Source organism: Dipteris shenzhenensis, chromosome 26 (assembly GCF_047967505.1).
Source record: "Dipteris shenzhenensis isolate YYH24624 ecotype China chromosome 26, Dip_SZ_1.0, whole genome shotgun sequence".
In the NCBI taxonomy this organism is placed as follows: Eukaryota; Viridiplantae; Streptophyta; class Polypodiopsida; order Gleicheniales; family Dipteridaceae; genus Dipteris; species Dipteris shenzhenensis.
The window spans coordinates 29,914,435-29,929,286 of record NC_141621.1 but is presented as its reverse complement, the minus strand read 5'-3'; positions in this window follow the sequence as shown (position 1 = coordinate 29,929,286).

Below are 14,852 nucleotides of genomic sequence, written 5' to 3'. Positions count from 1 at the left end.
TGGCTTATTGAGATGGAGGCCGTGGGAGCAACGGTCGATTGGGCTGAGGTGGTTGCTTGCATGGTATAAGTCTACTTCTACTTGTAATCTCACTTTTTAAATATTTTATTCTTTAAGTTCCAATATAATTTCCAATTAATATGGTTTCACTCTTAGAGTGCAAGCTTGAACAGTAGAGGTGAGCAGTGATGATGAGGTATTTGGCTTACACTGCTTTAACGAGGGCCAGGGATCGGCGTAGCTCCCGAGGGTGAGGGAACTAGCCAACACGACCACGACAAGGATGAGGACAAGGACGATGATTCGGATGAGTAGTATCAGTAGTAGTATTAGTATTAGTTTGTATATACTTTTACAGGTATATGCTTTTATATGTCGACTCATTTGAGCGATTCTGTGTCACCCCTTTCGAAATAGTAATTTTGTACAAACAATGTTGTATATCTTTGACATGTATATGCTTCTATAGCTCAGCTCGTTTGAGCGATTTTGTATCACCCTTTTCATAAGGGAAATTTTGGAACAAACAACATCCTTTTGTAATTACTAAAACAGGGCTTGTTGTGGCCCTGTTTAGCCCCACTAATGTTTTTTTTAAGCTTCTGTTAATCATCGCTATATAGCGATGTTTACTTGTGTTGCTATATGATGATGTTTATTAGTGTTGCTATATAGCGATGCTTATATAGTGACCGTTCTTTTTTGATGCTGATAGAGACGTGAATACCGACCTTTGCGCCCATTAAAAAAAACTTTTTAGTGTAAAAAACGTCGGTATTTCTGTCAGAAAAGGGCTTGCGCCTTGTAGTGAAACTCTAGACCGATGAAAGTGATACTATTGTTCTTCCCAACAATTATGAATAGGTGCATACAAATGATTTAATTAATCGAATGCTTTCATTTTTAAAGATCAATTGGTACATGTACTTAAGCATAAATTCATATAATTGACAACATTCCACACCCATCTTCAATATAGGTGGTTTTTCATCTGGATCGTTCTGATCCAAAATGGTGGTACATGATCCAAGTTGCAACACGAGGTAAACAGATTTTTGAAGATAGAGATGTAGATATGAAGATGCCACTACCAATGTCGGATTCAATTGATCCAGATGGATCTAGTGAAGAAGATGAAGATCACAATATGAGCCAAGAGAAAGATGCACATAATGACATCGTATATACGAGAGGAAGATGGAGATCACAATATTGAGGAACATGATGATGATCAAGAATCACCTAACTTTATTGAAGAAAATCAAGTCTTAGGTGAATGTACGATGCCAAAGTACGATGATGATATAGGAGATCAACTCGATATAGAGTTGGAGATAGACTTGTTTGGCACACAGGACTTGGCTTAGGTTGAAGCCATTGATGTAAATGCTCTTAATTGATTTTTTTCATCTCAAACTTGGACATGAATATATGAGCTTCAAACTTGATGTACATGCTATTGTATTTTTATTCTTTCAAAGCATCAAACATGTATGAATAGGAAAATTATTTGTCATTGGGAAACACTCTCTTTAAAGGTTGGTATGGGGAAAAACACTCTCTATAAAATGTTGGTATAGGAAAGTGTCTCAGTGTCATTATATACCAATCTTTTATACTTATGTAAAAAGTCGGTATATACTGACCATTTACAAGTCTGGTAAAGGTCGATGTATACCGCACTTTTTAAACTCGTCTTACATACTGACAATTAGCACATCGTGCATGCTAAACATCAACGCATAGCCACCGAAACAAGGCTTGTGTGTAGTAGTGCCCAAATCTAGTTTGACCATGTGAGGGACATGAAAGGAATGTTGACACAAGAATATCAATATGAGTTGAGTTAGTTGCTATTCGGATGAAGTCATGGTAAAGAGTTCAGAGAGCAAGTGCATTCAAAGGGTCATTTTTTATGTTAACAACGCTTTGAATGGTCAGCCTCATGATCAGTGAAAGTGGTTTTTGAAAGAATATTACTGTTGACCAAATATGATTACATTTCAAAGGATGATTACTCATTGATGCATTTTGCTAAGCTGGGCAATCCAGTAAATTAGGCTGTCTTCATGCTTGAAAGAATCATGGGAGCGACCAATGGAAAGGATAAGTGGAATAGTACCACTCCATAGTAAGCTTTGGTTAATATTTTATGCCTTATTTATTCAAATTCCAGAGGTCACATGCCACACCAGTGTTCACCATTTTTGGATGAGGAAAACAGACGAGATAACCACATCTGGAAAGAAATTGAAAGACTGGAAGAAATCAAATTGTTGAAGGAGGTTGGATATGGGCAATCAGGAATTGAGGCAACAATGGGAGGCCAGTAGGATCTTCAATCCCCATTGGAAATCACTCACCAATAGAGAAATCCAAAATCAACTAAAAAGCCTACGATTAAAATCAAATGCAAGGCTACCAATAGTAGACCATGCAACAGAGATGAGTAGGAAACTAAGAGATAGGAAGAGTAGCAAGTCCAAGAAACTATGCCAAGAAGAGCAGTTCAAGAGAATACTGAAAACCAAAGGTGGGAGAATAATGAGGAAACACCCCTAGTATAGGAAGGGCATCTGAACTCACCAGGCCATAGTAGAGGTAATCACCACCACAGTCACCTATGGCATAGGGGAATCTAGAGAATAGAGAACGTCGAAGTCTTGAGGAGAATGATGAAGATCAAATTACATTTACTAATGTAGATGAAGCCATCAATCTTTTACAAATATTTTGGCTCCAACAAAGGGAACAGTATAGAGGAATGCAGAATGTTCATTTGGAATGGAAACAATTAAAAGAAGACAATGATATCTTGCTTGAATAGAGTTAATGTTCAAAACAGAACCCACAATAACAAGTTGAAGAACAAAAACTATTAGCAAAAGAGTATGAAAAGGAAAAAATGCAACTATAATAGGATGTAGATCAGCGTAAATCTAAATTGATTGAGAACTAGAAACTACAAAGATAGTAAGAACATGGCCAGTTCAGATCCAATGGGGAATTTTTAGAGAAATGGGATTTGGCAAAGGAATAATTAAATTTAATATGAAATGTCATTCTTGCTCTATGAATTGCAATTTTGGGGGTCAATTAAAAAGTAGAGATCGTATCTTCTGCTTTGGCAATAGATGTGAGGTTTTATGTCCTATGACTTCTAAACTCACTTGTCAAAGTTCATATGTGATTTTCTATATATCCATGGGTCGGTTTGGTTGTTGAATGTCGTGAATAATGTAAGCATTCAATTAAAAAGCTAAAACTGAATAATGTATGTATTGAATGGGAAAAGGGGATTCGGAAAGCTAAAACTGAATAATGTATGTATTGAATGGGAAAAGGGGATTCGGAATGGAGATGGCAAAGGCGAGTTCTTTTGGCATTTGGAAAGAAAGGCACCCACTACGACATGTGTTGAATGGACTTCTCCACAAGAGTATTGTACCACGTAGATTCTATACGGCTAATGAGCAATCACTTATGTTTCATAGGGATAGAATGCATTCTATAGTCACTCAAATGAACATCATAAGGTCTTATCTACAGCATCAAATCTTTGCATGGAAATATTGAGATCCTTAAATCAATGGAAGATCATCACTCACGGAATGGAGTTTAGATATAGGTGTAGAATGACATGGAATATCATACGACATGTGTTGAATGGAGTTTAACTTCTCCACAAGACTGTTGTATCAAGTAGATTCTATTCAGCTAATGAGCAATCATACACTTTTCATGGGGAAGGAATGCATTCTGTCAGTGACTCAAATGAAAATGATAAGGTCCTGTAAGGGGTTATTGTTATCTCATTGATCCAAGAAGTAAGCAATACACGAATCTTATATATGTATTATCTTTAAAAAAGCAACAGCTCTAGTAGCTCCTGAGACTGGCAAGGAAGAAAATTACAAGAGTATATCTTTTAATAGAGGATTCTAGAGAATAGAGGATCATTATAAAATAGTGCTATTTTGGAAGCAAGTTTCTTGTTGTTTGAGGGTAGGACTATTTTTGTGCATTTTTCTCCCTAGATATAGAGGTGAACCCTGAGTAACTAATGGGTAAGAAAACCATTTTTGTTTGGTTTTTCCATGGCCTTGTGTGGAGTAAGTGTTGTCAACAGAGAATGACTGATCTATCGCGAGTTTTTCTTAAATAAGTGTGTGGATCATGGAGTAATTGTAGGCTTCAAAGTTCATAATGCGACTGATATAGGTCTTCAGAGAGGAGCAAAAGTTGGCGGGTTGTCCCTTCCAACGAAGGAGAACGCTGCACCCGAACTCCTTGTCCACTGGCATCTCCCAGTTGCTGTCATACTTCTTCAGTAGTGCCTTGCCCGTCTCTACCAGCTCATCCTTCAGTCGCCTCGCTCCAAACCCCGCTCTCCTTACCTGCTTGCTCCATGCTTCGTATGATTGATTCCTCTCTCCTCACAAGTCACATTATTCAGCATCGTTGCCATCTCTGCCTCCTCCACAATTGTCCTTTCCTCGCAATCACTGTCTCGAAACGCCGCGCTCATCGAATCCAGGATCTTCCAGCTGAAATCCAACACGGCCTGAAACCTCGTCAAAATATCTTCGGAGAAATGATCTGTATCATTCTCGCTCAGCACAAACACCTCTGGATTCATATCGTGGAGGCATTTTAAGACGGTATCTCTGGGGGAGAGTGAGCCATGCTGATGAGTGAAGCAACAATCTTGGGTGGAAGCTTGGACAAGGTCTGTGTTAAGCTCAATCTGCGGCACAATATTGCTGACTTGATGGAGGCGAAATTGGCAACAAATTGCTAGAGCTTCTTCTAGTTTGAGATCAAGGTGCTGGGGCGTGAGCTTTTCAAGGGGAACAGAGATGGAACGAAGCTCAAGTGTCAATCCAGGGGAGGCGGCGAAGGACTGGAGGCGAGGTTGTAAGTCAGTTGAAGGGGTGGAGTAGTTGGGATCGGTAACGGTCGTGAGACGGAGAAGGGAAGGGGGCCCAGAGCGACGGGTGGAGAGGGCCTCGAGGAGGGTAGGCCACTGGGTGGAGAGGGATACACCGATGTCAATGATGTGCAAGGAAGGGCGATGTTAGAGGGCGTGGAGGAGGGAGAAGTTGGCGATGGTGAAAGGGAGGTGGTGCCAGGGGCTGGCATCGTGGAAGTGGAGGAGGGCACGGTGGAGGCGAGGAGGGGGTGGGGAGGGGAGGGGATAGTTGGTGGTAATATGGGCAAAGAGTGTGAGGAGCCAGTAGGAGGCCAGGCACTCGTCCAACGATGCTATATCGTTGAGCGGGTGCGGAGGCGATTGCCGCTGCTTGAGTCCCTTTTGTCGCCGTCGTTGGAAGCTCCGCCGCTTCGGTCCTTTCGCTCCCGACCCGCCCTCCTCCTCCCCAATTGGCCGTCCACTTGGCAGCCACCCCGCTTGGCCTTTGGCCGGCTCCTATTCTCCCTCTCCTCCTCCTCCTCCTCCTCTTTCTGCTCATTACTCGCTTGTCTTGTGATGCTCTGCGGGCTCATCTTCGTCTTCTTGCTCTCTTTCATCGTCGGCGGCACTGCCAGATCTACCCCTTCGCCAATTGGAGGCCTTTTCTCGTCGTCGTGCTCTGCCTCCGCTTCCTCCTCCCTCGTACTCTTCCAATTCCTCTTCTTCTCGCTTTCGCAATCCTGCATCTCCTGCTCGTGAAAACTTTACACAACTTAGTGAAAATTGGTGACACGGAACAATAAAAAGTATCCAAAATGATAGATTGGTATCATGTCTGCGAACCACGCGAAGGCGAATGTAGGACAATTCAGGCATCTGATAGAAACTTCAAACGCTAGGACGCGGATCATTGCCATCCCAACTGAGAACGCGAAGTTGTCATGAATTACCTGACGAGAATCGGTAACAGTCTGACTCATCGATACGTTTGCGACCGCCTACCGCGCGCACCAACCTCCACTCCTTTCGAAAGCTGCTCTTGTTTCCCCAATTCCCCAAAGCTCAGAGTCGGAGAGAAAACGGAAGCACGCCCAATGTCATCAGAATTCCTGTGGAGCTCATGATTCTCAAGAAAACCGATATTGGCACTAGCACCACCTTAATCGTGAGAAAACCCATCCCATACGTAGGACGGGCTCAACATTACAGGGCTATCGATATAGAACAGCGAATCCATTTTCTCACTAGTTGAGTTGTCCCGGGAGAAATACTCCAGTTCGAGAAGTTGTGCATAGTGCAGCAGTTGGCCGGGGCTGCAAGGAGGATGGGCAGAGTGAGGAGTGAGCTCAAAGCCGTAGTTGTAGGTTTGTTGTATCCATGAAGGCCAAGGTAAGCAAAGAAGAGAGCTGAGGAGGGACTTAGGAGGAAGAGAGAGCGATGTTGGGCAAGGTTATCAGATGAAGAGAAGGGCGGGTGAGTAATTGAATTGGAGGTGCGATATTTAAGATAGCTGAGGAGCATGCAGGCTTCGCTTGCTTTGTCCATCTACAGTAATAAGGTCATTCTCCTGACCAACCAGGGTGAATGCCAAATTAATTGTGACAATTCACCTTGAAAATTAGAATGAGGAGCATGAAGCCTTCGCTTGCTTTGTCCATCTTCGGTAATAAGGTCATTTTCCTCACCACCAACCAGGGTGAATGCCAAATTAATTGTGACAATTCACCTTGAAAATTCTAAGTAGAAGATTTACATGATGATTCATGTTTTAAGGGACCAAATAAAAAAGGAGAAGCTAGGCTCCTACTTTCCCAATCAATGGCAATCAAACCGGCAAATATGAAATTTGAACCATAGATCTATTAAAATTCTAACCATTTACGACTAGCAATCCGACCAAAGAGTTTGAAATTTTAACCGGAAGAATGGTGAAGATGAGGCTCTCTTTTCTCGCAGGCTAAATTCATAAATAGTAGTCTTAGTGGTATGAAACTTTGTGATCTTGGTATAGATTTTTTTACCACATTCATGCTAGCTTTCTTTCCTATTTCATGAGTATTGGGTCAAGCTAGCTATTAAAACTAACATCGTATCTCAAGAGGACATATTTGAGGTGCCCCTTTTAGAGTTTCCAATATCTTCTTTAGTTGTTTGAACCTCTGTCCAATGCTCGGGAGGTCCACCTTGTGGAAACCATGTATATAACGTGCGTTCAAAAGGTATTTTTAAAACCCCCTTTGTAACTCCTTTCTCCCTATTTGATACCCCTACAATGATTTTTTTGGTCAATAATTATATCTGTTCTATAAATGTGAAATTTGAAGAGCATTGATTTTTTTCCCTCATGTATTTTTTAGTTCGAGTTGAAGCTACACCACCTATGAGAAGCTGTGTTGTGCAACCAAATAAACTACTTTAATTTTAATTTCACGAGCACAAACACACACACACTTGCCCAACAGAACCTATTTTCACACGCAAACACACCTTCTTCTTCTTTTTTTTTGGTAATTCGAGTAGCTTATATTACAAAGCCATGTAATACAAAAAGTCTCTCCAAAAGCAGAGAGTCTCCATAAAAAGCAGGAGTAAACTATCTCCAAGCAAGTCCTGTCCAGGTCACCATCCTTATAGGCATCATAAATAGATTTCCTTCAGGAGGCTCTAAAGAACTCATAGGGCTGAGTGAACTATTGTTGCAAATATGCCAGATTATGTGCAGTCCAAAAAGTCCAAAGAGCCCAGTATCGAACCGGATGAAGGAGAAGGGAGTAAGATCGTATTGGAGTGGGACATCTACCAAAAATCCAAAAAAGTCTCCCAAAGATGGTATTTGGGAAACGAAGGCATAACATCTGAGAAATCCTCTGGATCAAAAGGCTAGAGGATTGTTGACACTCATTAGCTCATTAGAACAGCATGATCATACTTAAGATATAAAGAGCACACAAATCACTTGCTATCGATCAATTAGTATCTTTTTCTCAATTTGTCTCCCTTGATTTTTCTTCAAGTACTCTTGATGGTAGATTGCTTAGTGACTATGCATTAGAACAATTGATTGCGTAGAGACTATGCATTAGAAGAATTGATTACTTAGAGACTATGCATTAAACGACTTCACCCTTATGAATATTCTGCTAGGGAATTGCAGACTGTGTCCAAAGATTGGAGTGCTTCTAAGGCTAGATTGCTTAGGGTATACTCATTAGAGGACTTAGAACACACTATTCAAAATTTTTGGACTTGTGTAAAGTCCAATTTGAGAAATGGACTAAAAAACAGTCCAAAAATTTTGAATATACTAGTAATGTTGTTTTTTAACTAGATTTGCCAACTCAAAACAAAAGATTTAATGATTTTGAACTAGATTTGCCAACTCAAAACAAAAGATTTAATGATTAAGTACTAAGAACATCAATGCATAACCAAATCTCTTACAAAGGGGGTCTACATAAACATTTTCATAACTTCACAAAAATCTCTTGCAAAGTGGTCTACATAAACATCTTCATAACTTCTTGTGAATTGAGCAACTATCACCTAAAAACATCAATACATGACCAATAATAGATGACCAATTCTCTTACAAAGTGGTCTACATAAACATCTTCATAATCACGTAAGAACATCAATAGAGATGACCAATAGATGACCAATTCTCTTGGAAAGGTGGTGTAAATAAACACCTTTATGTATAAGTGGTGTGCACACACCTTTATGACCATTTCTTTTAGAAAGGTGGTGTACATAAAGCCCTTAGAAAGGTAGTGTAGATAAATCCTTTTATGTGTAAGTAGTGTACATATATTAAAAAACACCGTTAAGTATAAAATGGCCCTCATAAACAATCTTTATACATAATAATGAGAGTAAAGAAATAAAAAAAGTAGTAAACTTTTCATTAGATATTAGCTTTACATAGAAGTTCAAAACTTGTGATTACAAAGCCGTTAGCCAACATGTTACTCAGTACCAATGTCCTCAATGCCAGGCCCTTGACTACCAGGGTCCTGACTAATAGGCTGCTCTAAGACTGGAGTCTCAGTAGCAAGGTCCTTACTAGTTTGCTCTTCAGTTCCAAGCACCTGACTAGTAGGCTGCTCTAGAGTCTCATGACCAAGTTCTTGGTAAGTAGGGACCTGGCTACTAGGTTCCTGACTAGTAGGCTGCTCTGGAGTCTGTAAGGTCATGGTTGAAGAACCATCTATGCCTCCTGGTAACTCCTCCTGGTCATGCTTTGCCTCGTCCATACCTTCTTTGAGTAAGGCTTCCTTGCTTGATCCACTTGCCTGTCCTTCACCCAAGATCGATCCACTTGCCTGTCCTTCATCCAAGATCAAGGGTGCCTTCCTCACTTTTAATTTTAAGGGAAGTGCTTCCACCTCTTTAGCCTTACCTTTACCTGTGACGTGCTGTACTACTGTAACTTCTTGTTGCCGTGAACCTTCCCGTATGATGAGTGGAACCTCCTTGACTCTAGTTGACAATTGATCACCCTTATTCTTTGTGCGGATTTCTTCTTGCCGTAAGTCATCGGATGCAGAGCTTTCATCCTCATCATCACCTGAGCTAGAATCATCACCCTCAGACTCACTACCCTCTTCTTTGACATTTTCCTCCTCAAAGAAAGTAGTGCAACTGTAATATGTGTCAAAGAACTCAATTTGATGGGGGGTATCAATAACATTTACATTTTTACCTTGCTGTAGCAATTTCTCAGCAGCAAAACCCATTCGATACAATGCTACTTCCCACCCATCATTCAATAAATTCTTTGTCATCTCTAGTATCACATCAGGATCCATCGGCTTTCTGTAATCCACCATTGCTGCATCAAGCTTAACCTTATGGTCCTCAAAGTAATGAAGCTCGAGAGTCCTTAAAGGAGTTTGGATTAGATTACCACCACCCCTCGATAAGAAGCACATCAAGAAAGGCTGCAAGACTTGAATGGCAGTGCCTTCCAAGACAGTTATATGATTACGCAGGACTATACCATGGTATACTTTTGAAAGTAAATACCCAAATGAAGATGTCAAACTCGCATATAGGGCATCCCTTTGTGATTCTGTCACGAACAGGACCAACGTTGATCTTTTCTTATCTGCCATAGGACCTTCAACAATAAACCGCACAAGTTCAACTATCTGTGACACTGCAAGGTCTTGCAATTCATTTATGAAAAATACGCATGGCTTCTCCCAAGCATGACCGCTCATTGTTATGAAATGCTCCGTATCAATGCCATTGATGTGTGCAAATTTTGTATCATTCTCTGATAGCAGGATATCATAAGAGAAGCTGAATGAAGAACCATCATCTAAACCACCAATTGCTCTACCTTGGGTACTGGACTGCAAGGCCTTTTTCTTAATGTCCATATATTCTGTCTCAACAACCTTTGGCATTTTAGCTCTTAGATCCTTTGTTGGTGTGGCATCTGCATCGATTGAAGCCAACCACTTTCTAGCCCATGTTTTATCAAGGAGTTGACCTAGGCTAAGTGCTTTCTTCTTATCCACATCAATTGACTTGCCAGCTAACTCATCATCAGATTTCAATAAAAATAATAGTGCCGAGAGAGCAGCCTCACTTTGAATCATTCGGGTGACCACTTCATCTAAGTTGCTATGCTTGCTCTTCTTTCCAAAGAAGCAGTCACCACTTAGGATCTTCTTGCATACTTCTTCTGTTATTGCATCTGGAACAAACCTTAAAGCTCTCCACCAAACAATAGACATCGGTTTCTTTATTTCTTTCCTCTGAGTTGCAATGTGCTCTGGTGCCTCAAAGGATATCTTTCCTGTTTCATATGCTTGGCAAACATCCACGATGCTCTGAAACACTGATTCCTCATGGAAGACAATGCAGGTAACATCCCTGTATCTTGCAATAGCGGTGTTCAAATCCTTTGCCTCAACCTTATTACCTGGTATGCCTTGCGTATTGCTTACAACACCTTTCAAGCATCTATAGAACCGAGTCCTCTTTGTCATGTACTCCGATGTAGGTCTCCTGCCCTTCACTGTTTGTGGCTTTCCACAGCCCATCCATAACTCCCTTGCCTTTATCAAGATCTCAGAAAGAGAAGAGCTTTTTTTCAACCTAAATGGAGCAGAATTCAGCCTCTCTGATTCTAGAATGTACTTCGAGTCATCATTAAATATGCATATATGACAAATGACCCGTTGAAACTTTTCCATCCACTCAATCTGTGGCAAGTTTCCTTTTCTTCCCTCATCAAGGGCGATCCTGCAAGCCTCACAAAAGTGTTGCCCATCAATGGGCTCAAACCTACATCTTTCTAAGAATCTATTCTTTGCCAGCATGTATCTCTTCTCGATGTCACTCCCATATCGGCTTTGATACAAAGCCTCTCCATGAACAAAGTCACTCTTTCTAAAGTTCTCAAAAGCATCAAGAAAGTCCACGCGCTTTTGAAATGTGACATCAGGCAATGTGGGATCATCTTCTTGAAGTCTCTTAAACGCCATAGGACGAAGAGTGATATTAGTGGCAACGGGAGTTCTTGTTTTCCTTGTATCTTCATACAATTTGCGTGCAAATATCTTATCGAGCTTTCTTTGATTTGTGAACAATGAAGCTCGATTAATAAGCATTGTGGCCACGCTGAATTGTGAAAATCCCCAAATGTATCCCTCATCCTCTGGAGGATGTAAGTCCGCCACACTTATAGAAAAGTCTTCGAGACTTGTATCTTCTTCTTACTGATCTTTCTCTTCATCGCTATCCAATTTTTCGCCTGGTTTTAAATAGCCTGCACTTGAGCGATCTCCACGTGGAGTAGGAGTTATTTTTGCTCTCTTTCTGGGAATAGCTATAGCACTTGAGTCTACTCCACGATCACTCCTTCTTGTTCCTGTAGTTGCAGCAGTCGATGGCGTAGGAACAGTTGGAGATACTGTAGTTACACTTGTTGGAGTTATCGAAGTTACCACCACAGATATTGACGGTACTTGAGGGTTGTGTGTTATAGATGGCATAATTAGTGCCCCTGAAGGTTCAACACCACCACTTGGAAATGCATCCCACATTTTCTTCAATGCTTCTAAGGCATTAAGTAATTCTTGGGATCCCTCAATTGAATCTGGTAACGGTTTCAAGAAGTGCTTCGGAGTAACTCGTAACTTGTAAACCACCTCGTCATTCTTTCCTTGGCACACAATTTCTATCAAATTGTTTTCTTTAATATTGATGTTTGATACCATGCCACCATTTCTTACTGCCTCTGCAGAATATTTCGGGCTTGATATGTTCTCTGAAGTGATCACCAAAAAATACTTTGATTTCCGCTCCATAAAATACCAAGCATGTTCAAGGTATTTGAAAGACACCTTGGAACCAAAACTGGAAGCCATGAAAGCTATAGTTTTCTGAAAAACAATCAAAAATAAAAAATGAGAAATACAATGATTTTCAAACTCAAAATATTAAATAAATTTTTAATTAAATATTCTTTTAAGATTTATTTATTTTTAATTTTTAAAATAAAATATTTTTTTAAATTATTTTATTTTAATTAGTTAGTTTATTTTAATCACCCCTTGCCCGTCACCTTGCGATGTCCCCTCCCCGCCCCTTGCCCTTCCACGCCCACCTCTTCCCTCCGCCCGCCCCCCCTCCCCCTTGCTCCTTCCCCACGCCCCCCTTCCCTTGCCCCTCCCCTTCCCTCGCCACACGTGTGTGTGCATGTGGTGAGGGAAGGGGAGGGACAAGGGAAGGGAGGAGCGGGGCCGGGCGGGCAGAGGGAAGGGGAGGGGGGCAAGGGGTACCTGTTGCATGCGCAACAGGTGGGGGGCATCGATGCCCCCTCGCCCCCCCTCCCCTTCCCGCGCTCCCCCCACACCCCCTTTCCCTCCGCCCCCCAACCCCCCTCCCAGCGCGCCCGCCCCTCCCTTCCCCTCCGCCCTCCCCATGCCCCCAGCCCCCCTCCCAATGCGCGCGCCCCCCCTTCCCCTCCGCCCTCCCCCGCGTCGATGGAAGGGGGCGGGCGCGGGGGGGGCGTGGGGAGGGCGGGGGTGTGCGAGGGTTGGGAGGGCGGAGGGGAGGGAACGGGGGGCAGAGGGGAGGGTGCGTGGGGGCGGAGGGGAGGGGGGCGGGCGCGGGGGGGGGCATGGGGACGGCGGGAGGGGGGGGTTGGGGGGGCAGAGGGGAGGGAAGGGGAAGGCAGAGGGGAGGGCGGGAGGGATGGGCGGAGGGGAGGGAAGGGGGGGCGGGCGGGGGGAAGCCCCCACCTGGCAACAGGTGGGTGGGGAGGGGTCGGCCCCCCCCCACCCACCTGTTGCGCACGCAACAGGTTGGGGGGGCGCCCTCGATCCCCTCCCCTTCCCCACACCCCGCCGCAGCCCCCCCTCCCGATGCGCCCGCCCCCCCTCTGCCCTCGCCACGCCCCCGCCCACGCCCCCCCTCCCCTCTCGCCCCCCCCCACGCCCCGCCCTCCTCCCCTCGCCCTCCCCACGCCCCCCCCGCGCGCCCGCCCCCCCTTCCGTTCGGAAGGGGGGGCAGGCGCGCGGGGGGGGGCATGGGGAGGGTGGGAGGGGGGGGCGGGGGGAAGCCCCCCACCTGTTGCGTGCGCAACAGGTGGGGGGGGGGCGCCCTTGCCCCCCCTCCCCTTCCCCACACCCCCCCCTCCCTCAGCCCCCCGCCCCCAGCCCCCCTCCCGGCGCGCCCGCTCCCCCCTCCGCCCTCGCCACGCCCCCCGCCCCCAGCCCCCCCTCCCGACGCGCCCGCCCCCCTCCCCTCCTGCCCTCCCCACGCCCCCCCCCCCGCTGGCGCGCCCGCCCCCTTCCGACGGGGTTGGGGGGCGGAGGGGAGGAAAGGGGGAGGCGGAGGCGGAGGGGAGGGAGGGCGGGCGGGAGGGAGGGAGGGAGGGGCGGAGGGGAGGGCAAAGGGAAGGGGGGGGGTAGAGGGGTCAACGACAGGGCAGGAGGGGGGGCGCGGCGGGAGGGCGGGAGGGAGGGAGGGGAGTGGGAAGGGCGGAGGGGAGGGAAGGGGGGCGGAGGGGGGTGGGGGCGGGGGTAGGGACGACAGGGGGAAGGGAAGGAAGGGGACGGAAGGAGGAGGGAGCAGGCAAGGGGAGGGGAAGGGGCCTTGGGGAGGGAGGAGAGGAGAAGGGGGAAGGGAAGGGAGGGGAGAAGCGGGAGGAGAGGGAAAGGGACGGGAAGGGGAGGGGAGAGAGGAAGTTGGAGAAGAGGGAGGGAGGGAGTACCTGAGTGGAGAGGTGGTGGAGCTCCAGGAGAGAGTTGTGAGAGAGAATAAGAGAGTTGTGAGACAGAATGAGGAGAAGTAGAGTTTTATAGGAAATGGATAGCTTTTAGGTCAAGTCAGCTTTTTTTAGTTTTTAAGGTTTTTTTAATTCTTTTAGGTTCACTATAAGTAGAACATTCTTCATTCTCTCTTTCATTCAAAGATCATTCGTTTACACTCCACGCTTCTCTCCTCTCATCAACCTGTTGCAGGATTCGCAAAAATTTTCAAAATGATGCAAGAGGTGAGTTGTTGCGTACGCAAGAACTTCTAAGAATCAAGTTTTTATAAATTTGAATTTTTTTTCAAATCCGATCTTTTTCTAAAAAACTTGTGTGTACGCAACAACTTAAAAAACCATTTTAGCATTAAATCTTTTTTTCCATAAATTTTCCTCTAAATTAACTCAAACTCTCACAACCCCTCCCTACCTATTGCGTACGCAACAACTTCAAAACAAAATTTAATCATAAATCTCTCAAAAAAACTCATCAACCAAAAAAAAAAATCTATTACAAATTTCTCTCTCAACCTCAAAGCCACTCAAACCTCCCTACCTATTGCGTACGCAACAACTCCAAAACAAAATTCAATCATAAATCTCTCCAAAAAACTCCTTAAAAAAAAAAAAAAATCTATAACACATTTCTCTCTCAACCTCAAAAGCACT